We start from the raw sequence: 27,657 nt of genomic DNA, 5'->3' as shown, positions 1-27,657 counted from the left end.
AAGAAGCCAAGATGAACAGAGCTGGGATCAGGAAAGACTTTGCTACCTACCCCGGTGTCATCCTGGGGACGGTTAATTATGGCGTATTTTTGAATGTGCTTGATGCAAATCAAAACATCCTGTTTGCAACTAGGGCCCAAGTGCTGCCACTGATGGGGTGGGTGTCTGTGTGGCCCAATTTTTGGAAAAAAGGGAGACTCCGCTTGGAGTAACCCTTGCTTGCTGTGTTTTTAAAAGAAGCCAAGATGAACAGAGCTGGGATCAGGAAAGACTTTGCTACCTACCCCGGTGTCATCCTGGGGACGGTTAATTATGGCGTATTTTTGAATGTGCTTGATGCAAATCAAAACATCCTGTTTGCAACTAGGGCCCAAGTGCTGCCACTGATGGGGTGGGTGTCTGTGTGGCCCAATTTTTGGAAAAAAGGGAGACTCCGCTTGGAGTAACCCTTGCTTGCTGTGTTTTTAAAAGAAGCCAAGATGAACAGAGCTGGGATCAGGAAAGACTTTGCTACCTACCCCGGTGTCATCCTGGGGACAGTTAAGAATAGCGTATTTTTGAATGTGCTTGATGCAAATGTAGCTGTGAAGTGTACAACTGGGGCACAACTGCTGCCACTGAAGGGGTGGGTGTGTGTGAGGCCCAATTTTTGGAAAAAAGGGAGACTCCGCTTGGAGTAACCCTTGCTTGCTGTGTTTTTAAAAGAAGCCAAGATGAACAGAGCTGGGATCAGGAAAGACTTTGCTACCTACCCCGGTGTCATCCTGGGGACGGTTAATTATGGCGTATTTTTGAATGTGCTTGATGCAAATCAAAACATCCTGTTTGCAACTAGGGCCCAAGTGCTGCCACTGATGGGGTGGGTGTCTGTGTGGCCCAATTTTTGGAAAAAAGGGAGACTCCGCTTGGAGTAACCCTTGCTTGCTGTGTTTTTAAAAGAAGCCAAGATGAACAGAGCTGGGATCAGGAAAGACTTTGCTACCTACCCCGGTGTCATCCTGGGGACGGTTAATTATGGCGTATTTTTGAATGTGCTTGATGCAAATCAAAACATCCTGTTTGCAACTAGGGCCCAAGTGCTGCCACTGATGGGGTGGGTGTCTGTGTGGCCCAATTTTTGGAAAAAAGGGAGACTCCGCTTGGAGTAACCCTTGCTTGCTGTGTTTTTAAAAGAAGCCAAGATGAACAGAGCTGGGATCAGGAAAGACTTTGCTACCTACCCCGGTGTCATCCTGGGGACGGTTAATTATGGCGAATTTTGGAATGTGCTTGATGCAAATCAAAACATCCTTTTTGCAACTAGGGCCCAAGTGCTGCCACTGATGGGGTGGGTGTCTGTGTGGCCCAATTTTTGGAAAAAAGGGAGACTCCGCTTGGAGTAACCCTTGCTTGCTGTGTTTTTAAAAGAAGCCAAGATGAACAAGTCATGGGTCAGCAAAGACTTTATCTACCTACCCCGGTGTCATCCTGGGGACGGATAAGAATGGCGTATTTTTGAATGTGCTTGATGCAAATCAAAACATCCTGTTTGCAACTAGGGCCCAAGTGCTGCCACTGATGGGGTGGGTGTCTGTGTGGCCCAATTTTTGGAAAAAAGGGAGACTCCGCTTGGAGTAACCCTTGCTTGCTGTGTTTTTAAAAGAAGCCAAGATGAACAGAGCTGGGATCAGGAAAGACTTTGCTACCTACCCCGGTGTCATCCTGGGGACGGTTAATTATGGCGTATTTTTGAATGTGCTTGATGCAAATCAAAACATCCTGTTTGCAACTAGGGCCCAAGTGCTGCCACTGATGGGGTGGGTGTCTGTGTGGCCCAATTTTTGGATAAAAGGGAGACTCCGCTTGGAGTCACCTTGCGGTGTTTTACATGATTTTAGAATGGCGTGCCATGCCTATATCTGTGTGTCCTCCTCTTTTTCCTTGTCCAGCTGTTTTGTTTTCGCATGAGTATATGTCCTTGTCACTTTCCCATGTGTTTGTGTTGTGTTGTGAGTTGTTTGTCACCTTTTGGACACCTTTGAGGGTGTTTTCTAGGTGTTTTACTGTGTTTGTGATTGCCTGCCATTGTTTCCTATTGGCTCGAGTTCGGTTCGTCGAACGTTCGACGAGCCGAACTCGAACGGGAGCTCCGTTCGGCGAACCGACCTCGAGCCGAACCGGGACTGGTTCGCTCATCTCTACTCCTGGACATAGCATTCGAATTAACAGGTCCCTGAAGGCTGAAATGCGTAGTGGCCGGAAATCATGAACAATTACAATGGGCGTATGTGCTGTAGATCCTGCGTCAGTTGTAGCTTGGAACTTTGTCTTTTCACGGATTTGCCCGTCTCTCATGGTGTTGGGCTATTTTCGGATCAAAATGGTGTGTCCCTCCTTGGCCCGTATCATTGGTTATTTCAGGGGCAAATTTAACTCTCTTAGCACTTTTCTCCTTAATTGTGGCCGTTGAATTGTGGGGTCAAGGTCTATCCAACCACCATTTTGTTGTTTTTCAGACAATTTAGGGCTCGTGCATAGTAATAATAACACAGGTTTCCAAGGGTAAAAATTTTTGAAAGATGTGATTTTTTTCATACTTTCGATCATTGGACTCAGTAAAAATATTGAAAAAATATCATCACGTACAGTTTTTTCACAAACACTGATTCTATAGGTGTTAGGGCCAGGTGGACGGGCAGACCCAGGAGGTGGATCCATGTTAAAAAATATACTCTTAAATATATTTTTTCTTCAAATACGTAAAGCCGCATGAAAGAAAGAACTTCCAAAGATGTAAAAAAATAAATGTATTTTATCTATTTAAAAATGGTTGCCAGGGTTCAGTTACAGAAAGGAAAAATAATATACTTTGATAGCTTACGCAAAGAGTTCATTTAGTCCATAATGATCTATGGGAAGTCTTTACCCAACTTTCTTAGGTTCCAGAATGGCATGGCAGGAGATGTCATCTCTTGGACAGCATGTCTTGCAGCACTGGAGTCTTCTCACAGCAGGCAAAGTGGAGGAGCGAGCCCCCTAGCCCCCTCCATCGTGTATTATATACCAGCTGCTCAGTCCATATAGGGTGTTCTAGTGGAACGTAGTTGAATATAGTTCCATATTACGTAACCTTCTGGAAGCTTCGGGAAGCTTCTGGAGGGATTTATATATATCCTTCCATGCTCAGCATATATATATTCAATATGGATATTTTAATACTTATTCCTTATAAAAACTTAATTAATAAACTATGCCCTCCCACATAAACAGAACTGTGAACTTATATGTCTTACTATAACATATTTGATAACTAGATGTATTAATTTTAAGGTTTTTACAATTCCCCCTTGAAGCGGGTAGAATAACCCCGAAATTAATTAATACATCATTAAAACAACAAATCTTCTTTCCTTATTTGGCGATAATGGATTAATATCAATAATAATGATGAATAATAATTAATTTGCATTATTCATGTTGTAAGTTCAATAATATAATATTGTGGATTCCTGTTATGACAGGCTGTGACTGATCAATCATATAAAAATGTATATAACTATACTTCGCTAGACCTAAAAAGAAATGCAAAAACCAAATCCGGTCACCATATGATGTCCTCTGAGTTGATGTCTTCTTATCTCCGATGTAATCCGGCATTAACACAGTCTCTTAGAAATAAATCCTTTGATAAAAATGAATGGTTACCAATTTATACAGTCCCATATTGCGTTTATCATTGTTAGATCAAAGTCCATAAACCTTATTTTTTTTTATTGCAAAGTCCATAGCCAATGTTGATAAACCACAGTTCATGAATGTAGAAGAATAGCAAAAGTCTTTGATGTCTGTGCAGTGTGATTTACACTAGTCACCTTTCATGCTGCCTGTTGTCAAATAACCCAGGAACAGATGTTAAGACGTTCTTGGTCAGCACGACAGGGGTTAACTTTAACACGTCATTGCTCTTCTTAGTAACTTTAGGGAGGTCTTAATGCACAGACCATGTGTCATTGTCCATCCTGGAATCATAGGATCACTGTGTTTCTGAGGTGCTAACGCGGTAAGTGTATTTTGTATGTTTCACAGTCTTATTTGAGACGTTACCTTTTGGACCTTTTGCAGAATCCCTTTTAACTTTAGGAAAAATATAAAGTCGTTTTATCTTCTATAATCTTGATTGAAGACTTCATTCCCTACCTAAATACCAAATATGGCAATAACTATCACTAATAAATGTCACAGCGTATCATAACTCTAATACTATAATACCATGTCATTATTATTATCGTAAAAGTATTAATATAATTGATACTCAGAATGATAAAATACTGCATAATGGTATAGACAATAGTATTCTCTTGTAATGACCTTTTTTGTCATTGGTGCATTACCCTTCCAAACCCATAGGTGGCAATGTGTTGAATGTAACCAAAATATAATATAAAATATGAAACAATATAATGTGTACCTATAACATGTATCATATTATAAATATGAAAGGCAACAATGTGGCTTATTAGTTAGATCATTTGTAAATTATAAACCAAAGCAAATAACCTTTTAGAAAAGACTGGATGATACCATCAAAACACAACAATATCCATTATAAATTATTATTGATTAAAAATATAATATATATTATTTGTAAATATAGGAAGGTAAACCTAGATGTACCTTAATCTTCCATCTTTATTACTCTAATTTAATTTATTTGATTTGTCTATTATTTATTAAATAACCTACTATAAGGAAATGTGTAACTATAAGTAATACTTCATCCTTATTGTGTTAACATGCTAATATAAAAATAATGTATTACCAGAAAGTAAACAATTGTATATATGATGAAGGAAGTATCTTTTCTTCCAAAAAAGTGGAACTTTTCCCTTTTAATATGATTCATATTTAATAAAGTAATATTCTTATATTAGATATTACTGAACTAAATATTGAAGTGTTTTCTCAATTGAGATATTTAAAATCTGAAGAAAAAATAAAAATTGTAGAATTTAGATTTTGATTAAAAATGTGAATATTAAATAATAATTAATATAAAAAATAGGAATAAAAAGAAAAATGAAAATCGGAATAAAAATAAAACTTGAAATAAAAATAAGGCCTTCTATGTATATAACACCTATGTCTTTAATAATACATAACCTTAATGTTACCAGATAACCTTAATATTACCAGTATCTTATAAAATTACCAAACCTATCAATAACCAATAAAAATAATTAAGTCATGTAACCTTGCAAATAATACACTTCTCTTAGTATATAAATGCATTATGATATACTTCAAATATATTTTTTTATTCCCAATTCTTCCTTTGTACTTAAAATATTAATTATTAAAGTATCCTGTAAACACATATATTTATCAAATATAAATGTGTGTGATTGAGACCAAACCTCTCCCTTTCAATATCATGAAATATGATATTATAAAAATTAATATGTTTAGATTAAATTAAATTCAAATTTGTGTTGTAAATCTTCAAGACCATTTATAAATATCACTTCCATATTTGAAAAGAAAAATGATTTCCAATCTATGTACCAATAAAAAAAGTGACTAACACAAAAGACATAAAAAAAATCAAAACGTTATAACCTTATTCTAGAATGTAACTCTTCAGAATAAACCCTTAATAAAAAATCCTAATATCTCTATACTAAAGAAATATGTCTAAGAATAATATATATATATATATATATTCGGTATAAATTCCTTCATTTATACTTATGTACTATAACTTATTATCTAAAAGTATACATACATATAATATAATATAATATAATATAATATAACCTCGAAGTTAAAACAAAAATTCCCTTTTTTTTTTTTTTTTTTTTTTTCCTGGATCCAAGTACTCTGACTTTAGCATTTGCAGCTGCTCAAACAATCAATCATTCATAGACACATCTATGCACACAAGACTGTAACATATACTTTCACATAAAAACATTGACGGACACAAATCCCTGTATTCCCAATTATTCTATGCGCATTTCAAAGATTATGTTACTAATTTGAAGTACTTCTTGAAAAAAACAAATTCCAATGAATTACAGACTGTACATATGACCATGGAACAAACATTTATTTTTAGCTTTAGTACCAAGTCACATGCTTTGGTCACGTGCAAGGAACACCATTCCAAGACAGCAAGCAGTTTTATACCACTCCAAAGCTCAGATTACATCTCTAATAACTCTAAAGAAGATATATATTCTTTAAAGAAACATTAAAGTAATAGTTCTCTGGCAATTGGTACCTGAGGAAATAATAATATTAATCGTGCTTTCGCGATTAATCTTACCCAATAAAATATATGTTACCTGATTGAGGACAAGAACATATGTATAAATAAAAAGTTAATACTTCATCAATCTGCTTTACTGATAAATTCTGAGGGAAATAAAAGAATAAAATTATTATCATATTTATGATAAAAATGAAACACTTTGAATCTGTTACTTTCTCTTATTGTTTTATTTTAAATATTATTATTCATATACAGAGATCAAATTATTAATTTATAACATTTAACTATCATTTGACTAAATGAAAATATGACCTTGATATACTATCACTACCTTTAATATATATATATATATATATATATATATATATGTATAGATTCACTGTATATGAATAAACATATTTATCAAACAATAAAATTAATTTACCCAGAAATCCACTTTATTTAACTGAAGACCATACCTAATTTTTTCTTCAAAGATTCGATTTATTAGATTCCCTTTGAACTTATAGGAATCCCTGAACTTATGTAATTCAAGGTTTTCTCTTATTTGAGAGAGAATGTCTCTCTCAGAAAAACCACCCAGCTGTTGCTGGCTATCAAATCCTAACCCAGGGAAAGAGTCTGCACAAGACACCTGTTTCTGTCTTTCAAAGCTATTACTCATCATTTGTCTGGGATTTTCAATCCCAGTGACCAATCCCTTCACTGGTGACAGGGGTTTTTCCTGTGAAAAAAGACTTTTAGATGATAAAAATTGGGGTGGATTGTATGGTTTATAACACGTATGCATCTTCCTCCGAATTGCATATACCCTGTCACAGAAATATCTGGATCTGGGAGACACTGTTGGTTTTTCACAAAAACTCACCCTTTTTTGTGTTGGTTTTTCAGAATTAATTAATTTCTGTTTTGATTGACTTTGGCGATTTCTAACAAAATCGACAAATGTCGTACATTCGAATAGGGACTTTTTATTTAATGCCACCGCACAGGCGGCATTGTCAAGGAAATTAAATTTCTTGATGAATAAACGTATCATTCCATCCAATCCGACATTTGGAATAACCGCCCTATACAAACGTTCAAAAACGGACATAAATGAGAACGTACTCTCATTTTGTTCAATTTGTAATTCCTTCAACATCTCATAGTTTGGATCAGATTCATTCCTTGTACAGAATATGAGATTTTTCAGCCTTATGATATCGTTATCATTTGAACAATCAAATGTCTCATTGTCAGAAAACTTTTTCAAAGCCAATTGTCTAAAGAAATGCTGAGGTATCCACATACGGAATAACTGATTCGTCTCACTATTGGTTAAGTTTAATTTCTCGATGGAACTTTCAAATATCTCTGAATTTCTGCAAACATGTATTTTAGGATTATATGCGGGAATTAATTTGCATATGTCCAATAAATTTTTTCTAAGTGTAATCCCTAACTTGGCCTGTTCTATTTTTAGAAACTGATCGTCGCCATTTTCTCTCTCCACGTGTCTTTTCTGCACGTCTCCCACTCTGGCTCCTCCCCCTTCTGGCTTCTCTACGTCATTTCCTGCTTCTTTCCCAGTGTCCTGAAAATGACCTTGATTACGTAGCACATGTCTGCCGCCATTATCAAAATTCTGATTTACAAAATTACAGCCAACATTACAGTCAGAATTCACAATATCACTGACTGACATTCCAGGTTCTAAGCAGTCTTTGGATTTCTCTGTCACTGACTCTCCTGACAATTCAGGTTGTCTATTTCCACCATTTTTACACTTTTCTACGATTAACTTGTGAAAATCATAGACTAAATGACAGACATTTCTGATTTTCTGTTTCTCTCTATTAAAAGACCTTGCACATTCTATACGTGAATTCTCAAGTTCACACTCCTCATAAAAGCGTAACCAAATCTCTTCTACATTAGAAATATCTGGATAAGTGAACTGAAGTTTACTTTGCTTAACATATGAAGAGATAAAATCCATTTTCTTACCTGAAATGATCAGATGATCTGATGGATGATCCTGTAAGACTTGATCCACCTTGTTCAGCACGTCCAATACTTCTTATGGACTGACTTTATCTTTCTTGCTCAAAAATACGTCGAAAGTTAACTTCTGTAACTTTGTAAAGACTTTAAAGTTCATTAAAAAAAACATTCATGCAACTTGACTTATACGTATTTCCTAGGTTCTGCGTGATTTTTATAAATTGTCGATTCCTGATCCTTTGCAGGAGATACTTAAAATACTTATGACTTTGATAACTTCGACCCCCCTTATGCAAAGTGAAGGAACAACAAAAAAAAATATATAAAAAAAAATCACGAATAGCTGACTCGCCAAAATGTTAAAAAATATACTCTTAAATATATTTTTTCTTCAAATACGTAAAGCCGCATGAAAGAAAGAACTTCCAAAGATGTAAAAAAATAAATGTATTTTATCTATTTAAAAATGGTTGCCAGGGTTCAGTTACAGAAAGGAAAAATAATATACTTTGATAGCTTACGCAAAGAGTTCATTTAGTCCATAATGATCTATGGGAAGTCTTTACCCAACTTTCTTAGGTTCCAGAATGGCATGGCAGGAGATGTCATCTCTTGGACAGCATGTCTTGCAGCACTGGAGTCTTCTCACAGCAGGCAAAGTGGAGGAGCGAGCCCCCTAGCCCCCTCCATCGTGTATTATATACCAGCTGCTCAGTCCATATAGGGTGTTCTAGTGGAACGTAGTTGAATATAGTTCCATATTACGTAACCTTCTGGAAGCTTCGGGAAGCTTCTGGAGGGATTTATATATATCCTTCCATGCTCAGCATATATATATTCAATATGGATATTTTAATACTTATTCCTTATAAAAACTTAATTAATAAACTATGCCCTCCCACATAAACAGAACTGTGAACTTATATGTCTTACTATAACATATTTGATAACTAGATGTATTAATTTTAAGGTTTTTACAATCCACTGGGCCGAACACCTTAATGAAGGCAAGGGGTCCGGTAGCCGGAGCACTACGGGTAGCAGGACAGTCCGTGCAAAAGAGTGGAATGGAGAAGTCCCTGGGACCACGGAGTCACTGATGGTAGTCCGGGTGACGGAGCTCAGGTTCGGAGGCCGAGATGTCAGGCAGAGTCCGGAACCGATGGAGCGAGAGGACGGGTCACCACAGGGATCAGAGATGGTACGGACTGACGGGATGGCAGATAGTCAGCGTTCGGGGTTCGGGAATCGGCAGGACCGGATGGCGAGGCAGGAGCGGCTCTAGAAGAGAGATAGGTAAGTATATCACAGAGACACAAGGAGACCTGACTCCTAGCTTAGGAAACACGAAGAACAGGCCCCGCCCACTTGGACATTAAACCCCTTTATACCCTGTACCTGTGTGTTCAATTTCCTGTCAGTGGACGCTGGCCCTTTAAGAGAGGGTCAATGACCGCGCGCGCGCCCTAATGCGCATGCGCGAGGCCCGGGTGCCAGAAGCCAGGGCAGGGAGCGGTGTATAGGAAGCAGGGGAGCCGGCCTGGAGCAGGGCTGCCGACGGGCGCCGGGAGCGGGGACCGGGCCGCCTGGGGACCGCAGGTGGTGGAGGCTGGAGACCGTGGAGCAGGGGATGTCTGCCAGAGGAGCCGGGGAGCGAAGCAGGGAAGCCGGGGAGCGTGGCAGGTGAGCCGGGGGGCAGAGCAGGGGACCCGGAGAGCGTGACAATAGGTTTCCAAAAGGTTAGAATTCTGAAAAGATTCCCTCCATACTTTTCTGAAGATGGTGCTCTAGTGTATTCAAGCGATGTTCCTGTGCTGATGGAAAATGTAACATTAAGTACAATGTGAGCGAGTGGTGACACGTCATTGTTTCATCCAAAAAGTCTGAAAGCTGTGCTACTGCTCAATGGCAGTAAGTATTCTTCAGTGTGTGTAGGGCATGTGTCGCGGGCAGAGGGGCCACGCACGCTACGCTCGGGTTCGGGGACTTCTGCTGCTGCTGCTGCTCGGTGGCTCGAGCGGAGGGCCAGATCCGGGGACTCGAGCAGCGCTCCTCGCCCACGAGTGAAAAGGGGGTGGTTTGTTTGGGGAGATAGTTAGTGACGTCACCCACAGGTCGTGGTGATAATGGGCACCACCACTGCTGGTGACGGGGATCCCGGGAGCGATGGCAGGGAGCAGCTAGGATGTTGGTTCCCCCTCCGTGGGTAGGGGTTGGTGATCCCGGGGCCCGGTGGCGGTACGGGGAGGCTGGATGGCTGGGGTGTACGTACCGAGGGAGCCCGTTTGCCCGCAGGCGCTGGCCCTTGGATCTCTAGCCTATGGCGGTGGCTTTTTATCCTCACGGTGTGGACGGTTGCCTTCTGTCGGGTCTTGGGTGTTAGGGAACCCCTGGGATTCCGGTCACTCTCGGATTTGACCATTGTCGGCGGCTCCTAGCCTGGTCAGGGTCCAATGGCCCTGCCTTTGTGCTTGGTACAGATCCGCTCACCGGTTCAGTTCCCCTCGGGTCACCGCCCGTCCCCGGTCCTACGGTTCAGCTGACTTGTACCACCTCCTGCAGACGGCCACCACCGTCTGCCGACCTTGCTGACAGTGCCTGGGCTCCTACCCAGACACTAACAGTTTCTGTCCTCTCACTTTCCACTACAAAACTAAACTAACTGCTTTTTCCCGCCTCCAGGCCTGTGAACTCCTCGGTGGGTGGGGCCAACCGCCTGGCTCCGCCCCACCTGGTGTGGACATCAGACCCTGGAGGAGGCAACAAGGATTTTGTGTGACTGATGTAGACTATCCAGGGGAGGGGGTGTGTGTGATTTTGTGTTTGTGACTACCTGGCTAGTCCAGGGCGTCACACATGCTATGCACTTGGAAGAAAGCTGTGAGAATTTAGACTTTATTCTCAAGAAACTTAACTACAAGGAGCATGGATGGTCAATATGTGGTTGTCTAAAAATGTTCTCATTGCTTCTTGGGCAGCAAGGAGGATATATTAAATACCCATGCTGTTCTGCCTCATGGCAGCCTGCTAATAGTCATTCATTGAAATTTCTGTTACAACCCCTAGAGGTCATTGTTATTCTTTTGAATTGCTGAGTTTCCCTTTAAGCTAAATGTATTCTGGGTAAGGAATGCCTCCCTGAGCTGAGAAGAAGCCTGCAGCCATTTTCTCTTTGGATTTGTCAGGAAAGGACATGCCGACTTACCTCTCTGTACATTCACCCCTGCCTAGTGTAATCCGGTGAGCAAAGCAAATTACATGTGTTAGTGATAGAATCCTAGATGGAAGAGTGTAGTAAATGCATTGTACATTGTACTTCTACACCTTTAGTGTCATCCCTGTCTTGTTTGTCTAGATAAGATTTCTATGTATTGCAGATGCAGTGACCTTTCACCTACATTCTCGTAAGAACTGCATCTCATGTACTGTTATGCTATGTTAACTCTGTATTAACACTGTACTGACTGTAATCATTTTCTTGTTATAGTTTTTACCCGTATAAAACAGTATCTTGGATATACCGTATTCTGTCTTCAACTGCATCTTGGATATTCCTATATTCACTGTATATTCCATGTATACTGCAATCAAGTTCACGTTACCAGCTAATAAATCAAGGCTATTGAACTCCACAGTCTGTTTATTTGAAATGTGAACTAGGGTTTAGCTGTATGCTAGAGATTCACAGCATTACGTAAAAGAAGGCAGAACACATGCTTTTTGTGTGAATTGGAAAGCCAGGTTAGGACTCTTCACTGGAGCAAAAAAAATTGGCCAACAAGAACATCTTTGTAACCGGGACTCAAGAACATTGTTGCATAAAGCTTAGTTGATCCCACCTAAAGTTCTCTTGCCACCACTCCACTGTAAGCTTGGACTGATGAAGCTGTTTGTGAAAGCGCTACTGAAAGAAGGAGAGATGTTTAAGTACCTGTGTACCAAGTTTCAGGGACTCCAGCCGGGAGCGGACTCCTGAGTTCCAGACCAGGCAGTCCACCATACACAAAAACAAGTGCAGAGTAAAGGACAGCGACCACCAGCCTGGGTGGGGGACCTGAATGCAACCGGCCGGGGCGGCAGGCCACCAGCACCTTTGGTTTACCGAAAGACTCGTGTGATTCATTTACTGTGAGTAACCAAACATCCCCCTGCTTGCTCAGGCGCGCCGGCCCTTGCCATCACCATACCCTGCACAAAGACACTGGGCCCCGGGGCAATCATCCCTACACACGGAGGGGTTAACATCCAGCTGCCACTACATCTCTCCCGGGTATCCCATAACGGCAGCGGTGGTGTCCCACCTCACCACACACCGTTGGTGGCGTCACAAACTTAATACGGCCTAGCCCATACATCTACATTCCTCCTTTTATTCGACATGTCCGCGAGACCCCCGGGTCGAGCCACTCTCTTAGAAGGTCTGGATCCGACCAACGGCGGCTGCTGGCACAGGGGCAGCACAAAAGCATTTTTGTGGGTTCGGATATTCAGAAACCCATGAATGAAGGATGACGTGTTTTAAACAATAATGAAAACTGTTGAAAAAAGGGCTTGGGACTCTTTGAAAGAAGCAATAAATACGTTTCTAGGTAACAACAAAGAATCAAAATTTAAGTCCATCGTGGAGAACATGCTGAAACGTTTCAAAGCCTTGGGTTGTCTAATGAATTTGAAGTTACATTTTTTACATTCCTATTTGGACTACTTGTCTGAAAACCTTGGTGCTGGTGGGAAGAACAAGAAGGTTTTCATCGGAATATCAAGGAGATGGAACGACGATACCAAAGTAAATGAAACGTGAACATGATTGCCGGATGCTTCACAGAGAAGATCCACAGGCCTTCTATAAGAGAAAAGGGGGATCTAGAGAAAAGGAAAAAGTGCAAGAATAAATTTCTAATAAAGTTGCAGAATGACTGTACAATAAATAAATGTATTTTATATATAAAATTGTGAATATTTTTGGTTACAATAAGTATTTTTCTTGTTCATGTCACTTGTATGTAACTTCACACATGGATTGTACAAAATCAATATTTGATGGTTAAAAAAAAATATTTTTTTTTTTTTTTAAATCAGGACATTAGAAAACATAATAATCAGTCACTGGATTTGAAGTTTCATAAACCAAAATTTTACATAGCTGTGTAATTTGTCGGGCACCCACCGACAATAGAATAGCGCCAGATTTAGGAAGCTGGCTGAGGTCTGCAAAGTCTGTAGCCAGGTGACAAAATTGTCCAACCTGGGTTTCTTCCTTAAGTAGTCTCTGGTATGATGATATGGTATAATCCTGGCAGCAGGAGTCGAAATCCCTAGATTGCGGTTATGATCTCCAATCGGAATTGGAGCCCCTAGATTGAAGCCATGTAGCCAAGTGATCCTCTAGTTGAAGCCAAAGTCCCTAGACCGAGTCCACAAGGCATCCTGGTTCTGATCCCCTAGCCAGCTCCTAAGAGCTTAGACTAGATCATGCAACATCCATCAACAACCTGGTGACTCCAAGAAGTCCCCTTTTATAGCCATAACCTTCCCTTAGGATATACTGTGCCCTTATCAGATTGGTTGTACAAGGTTGCTTCTCTTATTGGATGAATTTCAAGCTGCATGGATAATGTTCATTTAAATGATGTGGATAGAAAGACTGAAGATATCTACATGTAGTCTGAAATCCATCATGAATCAATACTATTTTACACAGTCATAAGCAGCCCATGGGCATTCACCTGCATTCAAACCAATAACAGCTCATAGACCAGACAATCCATCTACCACTGGACCAAAGACAGGAAGTTAAATCCACTGCCTGCGGTAACCAACTTAATCCTATAGGCTACTCACACAACAAACCCAACAGAAAGGAAAAAAACATGGCTTTGATTATCCATCCAATGAAAACGCATAACCATTGTGAGCCATTGGACAATGCAATTGGACACTTGGTGACATGGTGCACGGCCCAATGAATCAAGTCTTTACTTCATATTCACGGTTTAAGCCCTTGGGTTCTAATGTGCCCAGAGTACATATCCAGAAAGATTCTCTTTCTTTGAGCTAAACACAAGTCAACAATACATTGTAAGCAGATTCTATTACCAGTCCCACACCATTTTGTGACGCATAATCACACAGTGATCCAATTAAGATTCCAAGTCATCGAACATGTCCAAGCCATACGCAGAGGAGGCAATAGAATTAGGAAGCTCAACGAAAGGGAATCTTTCTGGATATATACTCTGGGCACATTGGAACCCAAAGGCTTAAACCATGAATATGAAGTGCAGACTTGATTCATTGGGCCATGCATGGACATAATGGACATAATTCTAATAGGCAGGACAGGTAATAAGGAGCACAAGTTATATGCTAAAATGTGTTGTGTGACAAGACAGACACAGGAAAGGACATGATAACAGGTGTAGGGACCAACAAGGTGAGACAAGGGGTATCAGGATAGGGTCAAGTAGGTATGAATGTAGTAATGGGGCAGGCATAGAGAATTGTATGTGAATGTGAATTACAATAAATCACTAAGGAAAGGAATATGTGAGTGTGTGCCTAATGTAAACTAATATTGTACTGGCAAAATTATAGATGGAAAGGGAGAAGGAGAGGGGGGAGAGAGGAGGCTGTAATTGACTACAAGGGTATGAGTTATGAGTGATCATAGGGATAGTGTTACATAAGTGGAAATACCTATGGAGGACCGGATGTGTAAGCGCATACCTTATACAAACCTATAGAGTGCTGATGGGTGAGAGTGTGATGTTAGATATAAGACATCCTATAGTGAATAGTGAGCCGTAATCAAGTGCAACAGGGATATTTCACGTGACTATGGGAACCTGGAAGGTAAAGAAAGGGGAGAAAAAACTGTTAGACAAGGTAATCAGACATAATGTAACCAGTTGATCAGACATGATCACCTGGTTTGAGACCCCCTGCCTTACACTATATAGATATCATGTTCATTCCCCATCTATCTTGCTCAGGAGAGCATCTCCCTCCCCCGGCACCAAGAGCAGCTCATACTGAATTGTTACATTGACTAGTAACACTGCACACAGAAATGCACCTTAATATTCCACTGTTAACCCTTTCCTCCCAGCAGTAACACACAACTCCTCACCTTGATATCATGGTGATTTATGGTCAGAATGACTTCAATGCGATCAGTGATTTCTATTCTAGCTCTGCTCACATAGATTTTATATCCACACTCAACTATAGGCCGTTCTTCATATTTTGGGGGATTTTAGTCAGATATACTAGTTTGTGCCTGTATAGTATTGGTGTAGATGGGAGTGTAGGGCATGGGTTACATGGCACTGTGGTGGAATACTGATGGGAGGTATTGGTGCTGTGTTTGATGCTTCTACTGGGTATTTTCCTACAAATACTGGAACAGCTCACTGCTTAGAATGATCCTTCCCAGCTCTATAATATATTATATATACCCCACAATGCAGGCTCACACACACATTTGTCTCAAGTGTGTTGTAGGGACACAGATACAGTCTTGGTCATGTGACTAAAGGCTACTTTACACACTGCGATATCGGTCCCGATATCGCTAGTGTGGGTACCCGCCCCCATCTGTTGCGCGACACGGGCAAATCGCTGCCCATGCCGCACAACACCGACCAGACCCGTCACACATACTTACCTGCCCGGCGACGTCGCTGTGTCCGGCGAACCGCCTCCTTTCTAAGGGGGCGGTCCGTGCGGCGTCACAGCGACGTCACTGAGCGACCGCCCAATAGCAGCGGAGGGGCGGAGATGAGTGGCCGGAACATCCCGCCCACCTCCTTCCTTCCTCATAGCGGCTGGGAGGCAGGTAAGGAGAGGTTCCTCGTTTCTGCGGTGTCACACGGAGCGATGTGTGCTACCGCAGGAGCGACGAACTACATCGTTACTGCTGCAGTAACGATAATCGAGAATGGAGACCCATGTCACCGATGAGCGATTTTGCACGTTTTTGCAACGATGCAAAATCGCTCATCGGTATCACACGCAGCAACATCGCTAATGCGGCCGGATGTGCGTCACAAATTCCGTGACCCCAACGACTCCGCTTTAGCGATGTCGCAGCGTGTAAAGCCCCCTTTAGTGGGAGTGGTGTACAGGGTCTTAGCAGTAAAGAGTATTCCATATTTCTGCCAGATACCCACAGAGATATTGAAATCTGAAAAAAGAGACTTCTGCTCATTGAAGGTAAGAACTGCTCACATAGCGTTCAACTCCACAGCAAACGAGTGCTCTAGCACTGGCATCTCAGCAGGGATATTCCCCTACTACACATGTGTGTCTAGGTCACTGTGACAGTTTACAGGACATAACTCAGGGCACCTAGACAGAAGGCAGAGGGACTACTTTCTATTTCTGGTGTAGAGCTTAGTACAATATATATATATTTATACTATTACATGGGACACATGTACCTTGTATTACCATTATTCGCTGTATATGAACCCCTTTTCTCCGGGCATTATTTGTCTATAGCATTTTTCACGAACCTGAGGCAACTGAGAACCCTTCAGTGAAGGAATTCCACTAACCCTCACAATACCTACCAGGGGCCTCCCTGCAGTAACTCAGGTAGTTGTACCCATTCTCTTTCCGCATTCTATGTGTTCTTCTTCTTTCTTCTTTTTTTTCTTTTTTCTTCTTTTTATTTCTATCATGTAGTTCAGGGGTTTATAGATATATGTCCTGCATCTCATATTTCCTTTAGTGGTGCTTCTTACCCATTCTCATATCATTTACCCTAGTATTTCATGATCCTGAGGCGACTGAGAACCCTTTAATAAAGGAATCCTTTTTCACCTGAATTGTCAAGTGATACTTACCAGTGACTATCACGTAATGTTACAGGTAGTTCCATTTTCTTCCTCTTCTTTCTCTCCTTTCTTCTTTGTCACACGGTCCATTGTGTTATAGCCCACGTGTCATGATAACACTTGTACCATCTTTTCATTTAGATTCCACCTACAATTATTTACCGATTCCAGTTCTGGAATAGGCTTTCATCATCTACTCACTAGAATTCTCAAGTTCATAAGGTACTGAGACATATACATGTTCACACCATTATAAAGAACAAAGTATAAACATTGAGGTTTTTCTCACACCCATGTTCCTGTGTTCTTTGATATGATATGTGTTCATTTCCTTCACTATATAGGATTGCAAGTTTTCCATTTGTACCTTAATGGCAATGACGCTATACAATTGAACACATATCATCCTGTTATCCATATAGGTGTGTATTTACCTGCTTGACTATTTTTGGTTGTTTGATCCAGAATGTTCCTCCAGATAGGTCATGTGGAAATTTTCTTTCCTCAGTACAAATGTTTTCACTATGGCTTTGGAACATTTTTTTGTATGTGCATCATGGTCATTTGACCCATTGTACTCTCAAGTAGCAATATATTGTACTGTTATGTTGTACTATGTACTAATTACGTGTTTATATGGTTTTGTAACCCTTTATGATCTTAGATAACTTTATCCTTGATAAAGACCTAAAAACAAGCTCGAAACGTTGGATGAATTATCCTTTTGCACAAATAAAGAATTTTCAGCATTCTAAGAGTTCTTTTCTTACGTTATTGATCACTATAGTGTGCCAGAGCTATTTCTATTGAATTGACTCTTATTTTTTCTGAGCACCTGCTATATACACAGTGAGCCAGACATATTCAATTTTCATTCAGAAGGCAGAGGGAAGCCTTAGCAGCTGAGCCTATATCTTGGCTTGTGAGCATTAGAACAGGCCGGCGATTACAGGGTAACATGAAAAATGTCCAGCTTGCATTATGACTAGAACATGACAATATCCTTTTAAGTACTAACCTATGATGCGTTCCTAAGCAGTTGATGTTATATGTTCTACATTTCATTTTCTGCATACTTTACAAGTAGTAGAATTTGCTTTGATATAGGCAACTGGATTTTCACAATGAAAAGGCAAAGGATAACGCCCGAAAAAGACGCCATACATTATGTCAGTGCCATCACTGACAAACCTGGATTGACCATGAAATACATCAATCCCCTTAAAGGTGAGTTAAAACAAGTTTTAACTAAATTGCCTTAATATTGTCATGCATTAGAATGACTGTCTTAGGTAATGATAAATATTTTCTACAGGAAGAGGAGTGTTTGCTGAAACTGAAATCGAAAAAGGGAGTTTTGTTGCAGAATATCGAGGTGAGCTCACGTATGCACTTACGATGGTAGACAACTACTCGAGATTTATGGTTGTGGTACAAGTCAAAGATCTAATGGCCCATACTGCAGCGAAGGTCTTCCAAGCACACTTATGCAGACCTCATGGCTACTCAGAGAGAGTCCTCACAGATCAAGGCACTGCCTTTGAAGCGGAAATCTTCAAGGACTTCTGCAGCTTTTACCGATGCAGGAAGATGCGTATTACACCCTACCATGCTCAAACCAATGGTTATCAACCTGCTCAGGACTTTACCCCATATTCCAGATGTGGCCTTACAAGTGATTTATAGAGGGGTAACAATACGTTGGGATCATCGGATCTAATCTCCCTTTTTATACACCCTAAAATCTTGTTTGCGTTAGAATAAACAATAACATCATAAAGGTATAGCAGTACCGTTTCAAAATTTCGGTGTCCCAAGCAGCATTCCATCAGCCTCTTGAAGGTTCCTGGCAAATTGCACAGCTCGAAGGGCATGCTTTTGAACTCGCAGAGACCCATCGGGGTGGCAAAGGCGGTCTTCTCCCGGTCTGCCTCAGCAACGGACACTTGCCAATAGTGACTAGTGAGATCAAGGGTAGAAAAATAATTTGCAGTTGTCAATGCAGCTAGCTATTCCTCAATACAGGGGAGTGGTGCTGTCCTTCTTCTTTAACAGGACCAACGGAGCTGCCCAGAGGCTACAACTGTCACGGATAACCCCAGCCTCCTTCATGTTGCTCAACATGTCCTTGGTACACTGGTAATGTGCAGGTAGATTTGGCTTATATCTCTCTTTGATGGGTGGGTGTGCACTTGTGGGGATGTAGTGTTTGACCCCTTTTATTTTTCAAAAGTCTAGCGGATGTTTGCTGAAGACTTGCTCGTATTCTTGCACTAGCCTGTAGACCCCCTTCTTGTGATGTGAAGGTGTGGAGTCAGTGCCTACGTGTAATTCCTTACACCACTCCTCTGGCTGACTTGGTGAGCTGTCACTGAATGGGTGGGCTGAAGCAATCGTGGATGCTGCTGTTTGGATAGCATGTGTATCTACTGAGAACAGCTTATCAATGGTGGCAAATCGGAGCAGCTTAATCTTTTGCTCTCCGCAGTTCAACACTCTCATGGGCACTCTTCCCTTCCATATTAATGAATAAAACTATGATGTAAATAGCATATAAATACCCCACAAATGCAGATAAAAGTAGGTTATGGGAAAAGGGGGAAGAGAGAAACAGGAAAATAGTGGAATAAAGTATACCTTCCAGGTGGGAGAGGAAATGGCAGCACAGCCAGTGGAGGTGAAGCAAGGGGAGCCTGCAACTAAAGAGTTGAGAGCGTTATCACATGGTGACTGAGCCTGATTGTAACGGGAGCATAGAGGTGCCGATCCTGTCTTACCTGCGTTGGTGTAGAAGTGGGTGTCCTGTGGTGGAGTCAGCTATGTGCAGTGGTGGCCGTGGGTTCTTTTATGTGCGACCGTAGTAATAGCTGCGCCCACTTCCTGTATGGGAGTGGAATGCAGTGAGGGTAATGGAACGCACGCCTGCGCATTTGTGTTTAACGTCGCGCATGTGCAGAACGGAGAAAAGGCTGCGCTCACTTCCTAATGAAAGGGAGTGAGACGCATCTGGGAAGGGAAGGGAAAAGATTAGGGTTTGGGGATGATGAAAGGGCTTTCTACGGGCAAGGATGGCAAAGGGTGGCAGTGACGGAAAGTCAGGCAGCCTGTCCTGTCCTGTCCTGTCCGTCCGTCTTTTTGTATCATGAATTGGAAAGACTGCAAGGGGGAGGGGAGGTGCTTGTGTCCAAAAGGAGGAGTTATTCAGATTTATTGCAGTGGGCGGCGGCTGCAAAAAGCACCATTCTTCTTGTTTTTGCTCTGCAAAACAGCCTTTTCAAGGGTTGGCTTGGGTGACAAAATGTCTTCTGTAGGCGTGGGTTTGTCTCCCTCTCCCTAAGATGTGTCCGGTATAGGCCAGGGTGCCACTCAAGGCCGTAACCAATTCGGGTTATAGCTTCTCGGCCTTTTGGCTAAGATCAAGTGTAGTTTCGGAGGACGCTACCTTGGTCGGTACTGGAAGGTGCCTGGGATTGCACGTCTGCCGGCCTTGAGGAAGTGTGTGCGCCTTCTGGTGACACATAGCCCTCTTGTGCCTGGACGGTTCCCAGGCAACGGGAGGCGATCACCTTTGTTATTTTGAAGTCCTACTGATAAACAGAAAAAAAAAAAAATTAAATCTGTTCTTATCAGTTTAATATCTGATACGTCCCCTCTCTGGGGACCATATATTAAATGGATTTTTAGAACAAGGAGATGGAAAAAATCTTGCTCTGTCCACTGCACGCATTGACCTGGTATTGCAGTACCTCCAGGACCGGTGCACCCCTTCTTAACCCAGTTTCCAAAAGCAGAACTCAATTCACCTGATTCAAATGAGCCCCATTAGTGAATTGAAAGAAAGCAAAAACTTTATATGCACCTCAATTTGGCCAATTCACTTTTCACACTTTCACCCTTTTTTTTATCTTTCACACCTTTTACTTGCTTTATTGATGCAAAAAGCTGTGCCAAATAGCAAACTCATCTCCACTCAACTTGACCAACTCTGCTATGTCCCGTGCAGTATCTTATTCTCAGTCTTATCTAGATCATTTGCAATTGAATAGAATAGATCCCTTTTGGCTGCTTATGACTGTGTAAAATATGTAGTTTTACTGGGCTGGGATGAGAGAATCCATTGAAGCATGGTGTAGGGATTGTGGTTCCTGTGTGCTAAGAAGAGAGGCTGGCACCAGCCAGAAAGCCCCATTGCAGCCAATAATCACTTAATAACTTTTTCAACTTGTCATCATATGGGAGGCCTTCCATTCCTTGTAGTAGTCTAGTTGCCCACCTTTGAACTGACTCTAACTTCTGAATGTCCTTTTTAAAATGTGGAGCCCAAAACTGGTTCCCATATTCCAGATGTAGCCTTACAAGTGATTTATAGAGGTGTAACAATACGTTGGGATCACGGGATCTAATCTCCCTTTTTATACACCCTAAAATCTTGTCCCAAGCAGCATTCCATCAGCCTCTGGAAGGTTCCTGGCGCATTGCACAGCTCGAAGGGCATGCTTTTGAACTCGCAGAGACCCATAGGGGTGGCGAAGGCGGTCTTCTCCCGGTCTGCCTCAGCAACGGACACTTGCCAATAGTGACTAGTGAGATCAAGGGTAGAAAAATAATTTGCAGTTCTCAATGCAGCTAGCGATTCCTCAATACGGGGAGTGGTGCCGTCCTTCTTTTTTAACAGGATCAACAGAGCTGCCCAAAGGCTACAACTGTCACGGATAACCCCAGCCGCCTTCATGTTGCTCAACATGTCCTTGGTACACTGGCAATGTGAAGGTGGTATTGGCTTATAGCTCTCTTTGATGGGTGGGTGTGCACCTGTGGGGATGTGGTGTTGGACCCCTTTTATTCCCCCAAAATCTAGCGGGCTTCCCACCGGTAACCCGCTCCCCAGCTTGGATGGATGCTGAGGGAGCCCCTTTTGCCCGCAGGCTCTGGCCCTGGGAACTGTAGCCTTGGCGGTGACTGTGCTTCCCTCTACGGTGTGAGCTGTTGCCTTCAATCGGGTCTTGACTGCTGGGAAACCCTGGAGGTTCCTGTCGCTAACGGATTTGACCGGTTTTACGGCGACTCCTAGCCTGGTCGGGGTCCGTAGGCCCTGCCGGATGGTGCTGGCTTCTCTTCACTCCCAGATCTGGTACCGGCGGGCCACCGCCCATCCCCGGTCCGTACGGTTCACTCCAATCAGCCTCTCCTGCAGAAGGTCACCACCGTCTGCCAACCTTGCTGAGTGCCCGGGCCACACACCCGGACACGGTCAGTCTCCTCTCCTCTTCACTTCTCTAACTCCAAAACTGATCTCTAATCTGACTCCTTTTCCCGCCTCCAGGACTGTGAACTCCTCGGTGGGTGGGATCAATCGCCTGGCCCACCCCCTGGTGTGGACATCAGCCCCTGGAGGAAGGCAACTAGGATTTGTGTTTAGCTTCGGTGTGCCTAGCCGGAGTGTAGAGTGTGTTGGTGTAGTACCTGTGACGACCTGGCTTGTCCAGGGCGCCACATTCCCCTATAGTAAAATGCAGACCGTCCGCGGGCTGCCCGTCCATCACCGGTTTTATTTTCACAACTGAAAAAGAATAAAACGGTAAAACATGTAAAAGCATCATAAACATTTTACAACGGTACAGCTTCCGCTCTTCTCCCACCCAAACAACCTGGCCCTGATGCTGCCCCTAAGAAGCGGGCAGCACCCCTTGACCCCAGTCCAGCACCAAGTTGCCCGAGCGGGTTCTGTCTCTTTCAGGGGGCCCACGTCCAAGGGGACCCCTGAACCCCCGGAGGATCGCCACCGGTTACGGTAGTGGCGGGCCTAGGCCATCCCTTTCCTCCAGGCCCATCCTCCCAAATCAGCCTCTCCGGAGGCGGTAACGGTGTCAAGCCAACAAACATTTTTATTTACATTGCACTAAGTTTGTGGTTGCCCTGCAAGTTCTCGGGCTTGTCCGTAAGCAGTTCCTTACGCAATGGTTGCACAGTCCCTACGGGGACAACAGTTGCCGGCAACGGCCGGTTTAATCACGGTTCAATCAGGTAAACTTCTTTGGTTGATCATCTTTACTTATCATTTAAAACTTTCAAACTGGTACACTCAACACATAAAGCCCCCCCCTTTTAAAGAGTAGTTTCCCTGTACCTAAGTGGGGGTCTACCTAGGTTGGGGCGAGTGGACCTTCGGGGTCCGGTGTCAGTGGTGACAGGCAGTGGGGCAGAGGGAACAGTCAGTTCCTCCTCCCTGCTATCATGTGGGGCAGGCGGAGGCGTAGGGGAGCTGGGTACAGGTACATCCCTGGGCACTGGCTCGCGGTTAACCGTTTCCATCATTTCTTCATCCACGGGTTGTGGGAACAGTATCACTGGAAGGATCACCGCACCGTTCTGTGTAGGCCAGTCTGCTGGAAAATCACCCATCATGGTGTGGATTACCTCTTTTTCCTTCTCCACTGGACTGGGAACTGGAGCCTCATCCGCTACTCTCAATGCTGGTGGGCACTTCTTCAGGTGGTCTCGGGAAACCGTGGCCAAAGTCCCCCCCTGGTCACGGCTGATCTGGTAGGCCTTCCCATTCTCCCATCCTGTGGGCTGGACTACATACGGGGTTTTTTCCCATTGATCATCCAGCTTGTGGGCCCTTCTTTTCCGCTTCAGCACTACATCCCCAGGTTGGAAGGAACCGGCAGGCGCCTTCTTGTTGAAGCACTGCTCCTGTTGTCCCCGACTCCGGCACAAGTTCTTTTCAACATACTCCTGGACCTGTCGGTACTGTGTCCTCCGCCGAGTGTCCCATTCAGCTGTCGACAGGAGTGCTTCTGAAGCTTCCAAGCCCATTTCCAGATCCACTGGTAGCCGGCCGGGACGAGCTCTCATCAGGTATGCTGGAGTGCATTTCGTAGAGCTGGAAGGGATGTTGTTGTACATATCGACCAGGTCAGGTAGCTTCTCCAGCCACAGGTTCCGCTCTTCCAGTGGTAACGTCTTGAGGAGGCCCAGGACCAAGTGGTTCATCTTTTCACAAATGCCATTGGTTTGGGCGTGGTAAGGCGTGGTCCGGATTTTCTTGCAGCCGTACAACTGGCAGAATTCCTGGAATACCTCTGCTTCAAAGGCCGGACCCTGGTCGGTAAGCACCCTCTCCGGGTACCAATGCGGTCAACAGAAATAAGCCTGGAAAGCCTTAGCAGCGGTGCGGCCGGTTAAGTCCTTAACTGGGATAACCACCAGGAACCTCGAGTAGTGGTCTACGATGGTCAGAGCGTAGGTGTACCCACTTCGGCTGGGGGTGAGCTTTACATGGTCAAGGGCAACCAGCTCCAGCGGTTGGTGTGTAATGATCGGGTGTAGGGGTGCCTTCTGGCTGGCCTCGTCCTTCCTTCTCAATGCGCAAGGGCCACATTCTCGGCACCAGGCCTCCACAGATTCCCGCATTCCACTCCAATAGAACCGCTCTCTTAACAACATCTCTAGCTTCTTCCACCCGAAGTGCACTGCACCATCATGGTATGCTTGCAGGACGGTGGGCACGTTAGCCTGGGGAATCACCAGCTGGCGGATCTTCTCGTGAGTCTTTGGATTAATCAGCTCGCGATACAACTTCCCCTGGTGTAGGTATAGCCGGGTCCGTTCTTGCCACAGACGTTGGGCTTCGGCAGGGGCAGCAGGGTCTATCCCAGCAGAACCCTGTTCCACTAGAGTCTTGACCAGGCGGACAGCAGGTGCCTGGTCCTGAGCTTCCTGCCAGTCCTGTCGGGGCAGCGGATCCAGGTTCACCCGTTGTTGGTAGACGTGCACCTTCTCAGTGAATGGCCGGTGAAATGCAGGCAACTCGATCTCTTCGAGGTCATCATCCTCTGGCCCCTCTTCCGACAGGTGGGGCATCCGGGAGAGTGCATTGGCATTGACGTTGGTACGGCCGGCCCGGTACTTGATGGTGAAATCGTAGTTGGCTAACCTGGTCACCCACCGCTGCTCCAACGCGCCCAGCTTGGCCGTATCTAGATGGGTCAGCAGGTTATTGTCTGTGTACGCGGTGAACTTGGCTGCTGCCAGGTAATGGCGGAACCGCTCGGTGATAGCCCACACCAGTGCCAAGAGCTCAAGCTTGAAGGAGATGTAGTTCTCAGGGTTCCTCTCAGTCGGTCGGAGTTTTCGGCTAGCATAAGCTATTACCTTTTCCCTTCTGTCTTGGACCTGGGATAGAACAGCCCCCAAGCCCACATTGCTGGCGTCGGTGTAGAGGATGAATGGGCGGCTGTAGTCAGGGTACGCTAGGATTTCCTCTCCGGACAGGGCTGTTCTCAGCTGGCGGAAGGATTCCTCATGCTTTTCTTCCCACACCAATGGGGCTACTAGGGATCTACCACCATTGGTCTGTCCTACGAGGAGGTCTTGCATGGGGGCAGCCTTCTTTGTGTACCCCTTAATGAAGCGACGGTAATATCCCACCAGGCCCAGAAACTGCCTCACTTCCCTCACTGTGGTCGGTCTCGGCCAGTCTTGGATGGCGGTGATCTTCTCGGGGTTGGGGGCGACACCTTCCGCACCAACCACATGTCCTAGGTACTGCACTCTGGGTTTCAGCAGATGACACTTTGAGGGCTTCAACTTCATCCCATACTTGGCAAGGGACGCGAACACCTCGGCTAGGTGCTCCAGGTGGGCTTCATACGTCTGTGAGTACACAATCACATCATCCAAGTACAGCAAAACGGTCCCATAGGCAGTCTTCTCTCGGTCTTCCGGTGCCACGGCCACCTGCCAGTACCCGCTGGTGAGGTCAAGGGTGGAGAAGTAGTTAGCGGTTCTCAGCGAGGCCAGGGACTCTTTGATGCGGGGCAGAGGGTAAGCATCCTTATGCGTTATCTGGTTAATCTTCCGGTAATCCACACACATCCGCATGGTGCCATCCTTCTTCTTAACCAGCACCAACGGAGCGGCCCAGGGACTACAGCTGTCCCTAATAACCCCTGCCTCCTTCATGTTCCTCAACATGTCTTTGGCGCATTGGTAGTGCGCAGGGGGAATAGGCCTGTATCTCTCTTTAATAGGGGAGTGTGTACCGGTAGGGATGTGGTGTTGAACCCCTTTAATCTGCCCAAAATCTAGAGGGTGCTTGCTAAAAACCCGCTCATACTCCTGTACCACCCGGTATACCCCTTCCTTGTGGTGTATGGGGGTATCATCAGTGCCGACATGTAGCTCTCGATACCACTCGCCTAACTCCCCCAGGGATGAGTGGGAACCGGCAGCAGGCGGTGTGACCGGGGGAACGGCTTCATGGATCGTGTGGGGATCTAGAGTGAGCAATTTGGCAAGGGTAGCGTACCGGGTGGTGCATGAATGCACACATATTGGTTTTATAATCTTATTGTATTACTTTATATTCTTATTTCACTTGTGCATATCTCCACCATAATCCTGGCTAAGAAATATAGCTTTTTTTGGGGTACACAGGTAGTAAGGTCTTCTTTCTATTTCTTTAGGGGTGATATAGCCTGGTGGAACTCTAGACCTCTAACATTATATATGCACCCTTTTTCTTTATGGTTCTTGGACACCTTATAACATTCTTCCATACATATATATCTTTCTCATAAATTATAAATAATTAGGCATTTTTATATATTTTATTTACATTTTCATAAATAACTTTTTACAAAGCATGGGGGACATTCTCACATACATATAATTTTCATGTACGCATTCTGAAAATTTACGCATAAACCGTACACACTCCTTTTTGTAACAATTTCTATAACTCATTCGCTGAACTCTCATCCCGGATATTCATTCTTACACCGAATTTCCTGTTATAACACAACATTCATGATTTTTATTCAATTTATTTTTATTTTTTAGGTTTATTAGTAGTGATGAGCGAGTACTAAAAAGCTCGGGTGCTCGAAGCTCGGGCCGAGCCTCCCAAGATACTCGTGTACTCGGCCCGAGCACCGAGCCCAATGTTATCCTATGGGAGACCCGAGTATTTTTGTGAAATGACCACCGGCAGCATGTAGAAACCCTAAAAATGGCACAAAAGTCTCCGAAGAGTGCTCAAATGACATGGCAACAGCATGGGGAAGACCCCTTGAAGCATTTATCACTCAAAAGTCACAGCTGTGAATAATTTTGTCCGCGTTTTACGCCATTTTTACGGACTCACCAGAAAACCTTCCAAAATGACACCAAAATGATTTTTCATAGCGGAAATGTTAAGGGCACATACCCAATAGTGAGATAGAGCTAATGTATGTTACTTTTTGAGATCAATACATGAAAGATTTTACGTAAAACATTGTGTGGCACTCCGATGTCCCTGAGAAGAGACGTACATAAAGGCCTCTGAGTCTAATGTGCCCATTTTGAGGAACTGAGTCTTTGTAGTATTTTCCTTTGCCAGGGCAGTCCAAAATTGTGAGGTTCACCAATGCCCCTGCATACAGACGTGCATGATGGCCTGTAAACCTGAAGTGCCCATTGTAAGGAAGTGGGTCTATTGTAGTATAGCCCTTAGGCAGGGCAGCCAAAAATTGGGAGGCTCCACGTTGTCCCTGGATAGAGACGTGCATGAGGGCCTCAAAACATTAAGTGTCC

General features: G+C 43.6%; 1 pseudogene; it reads left to right on the top strand.

Moving 5' to 3' along the window:
* Positions 1 to 20,637: 20,637 nt before the first annotated feature.
* Positions 20,638 to 20,844, top strand: LOC142261403 (U2 spliceosomal RNA; annotated as a pseudogene).
* Positions 20,845 to 27,657: the final 6,813 nt, after the last annotated feature.

Source organism: Anomaloglossus baeobatrachus, unplaced genomic scaffold, assembly GCF_048569485.1.
Source record: "Anomaloglossus baeobatrachus isolate aAnoBae1 unplaced genomic scaffold, aAnoBae1.hap1 Scaffold_216, whole genome shotgun sequence".
Classification (NCBI taxonomy): Eukaryota; Metazoa; Chordata; class Amphibia; order Anura; family Aromobatidae; genus Anomaloglossus; species Anomaloglossus baeobatrachus.
Note: the sequence above shows the minus strand (reverse complement) of the source record. Positions and strands in the feature narration are given on the sequence as shown.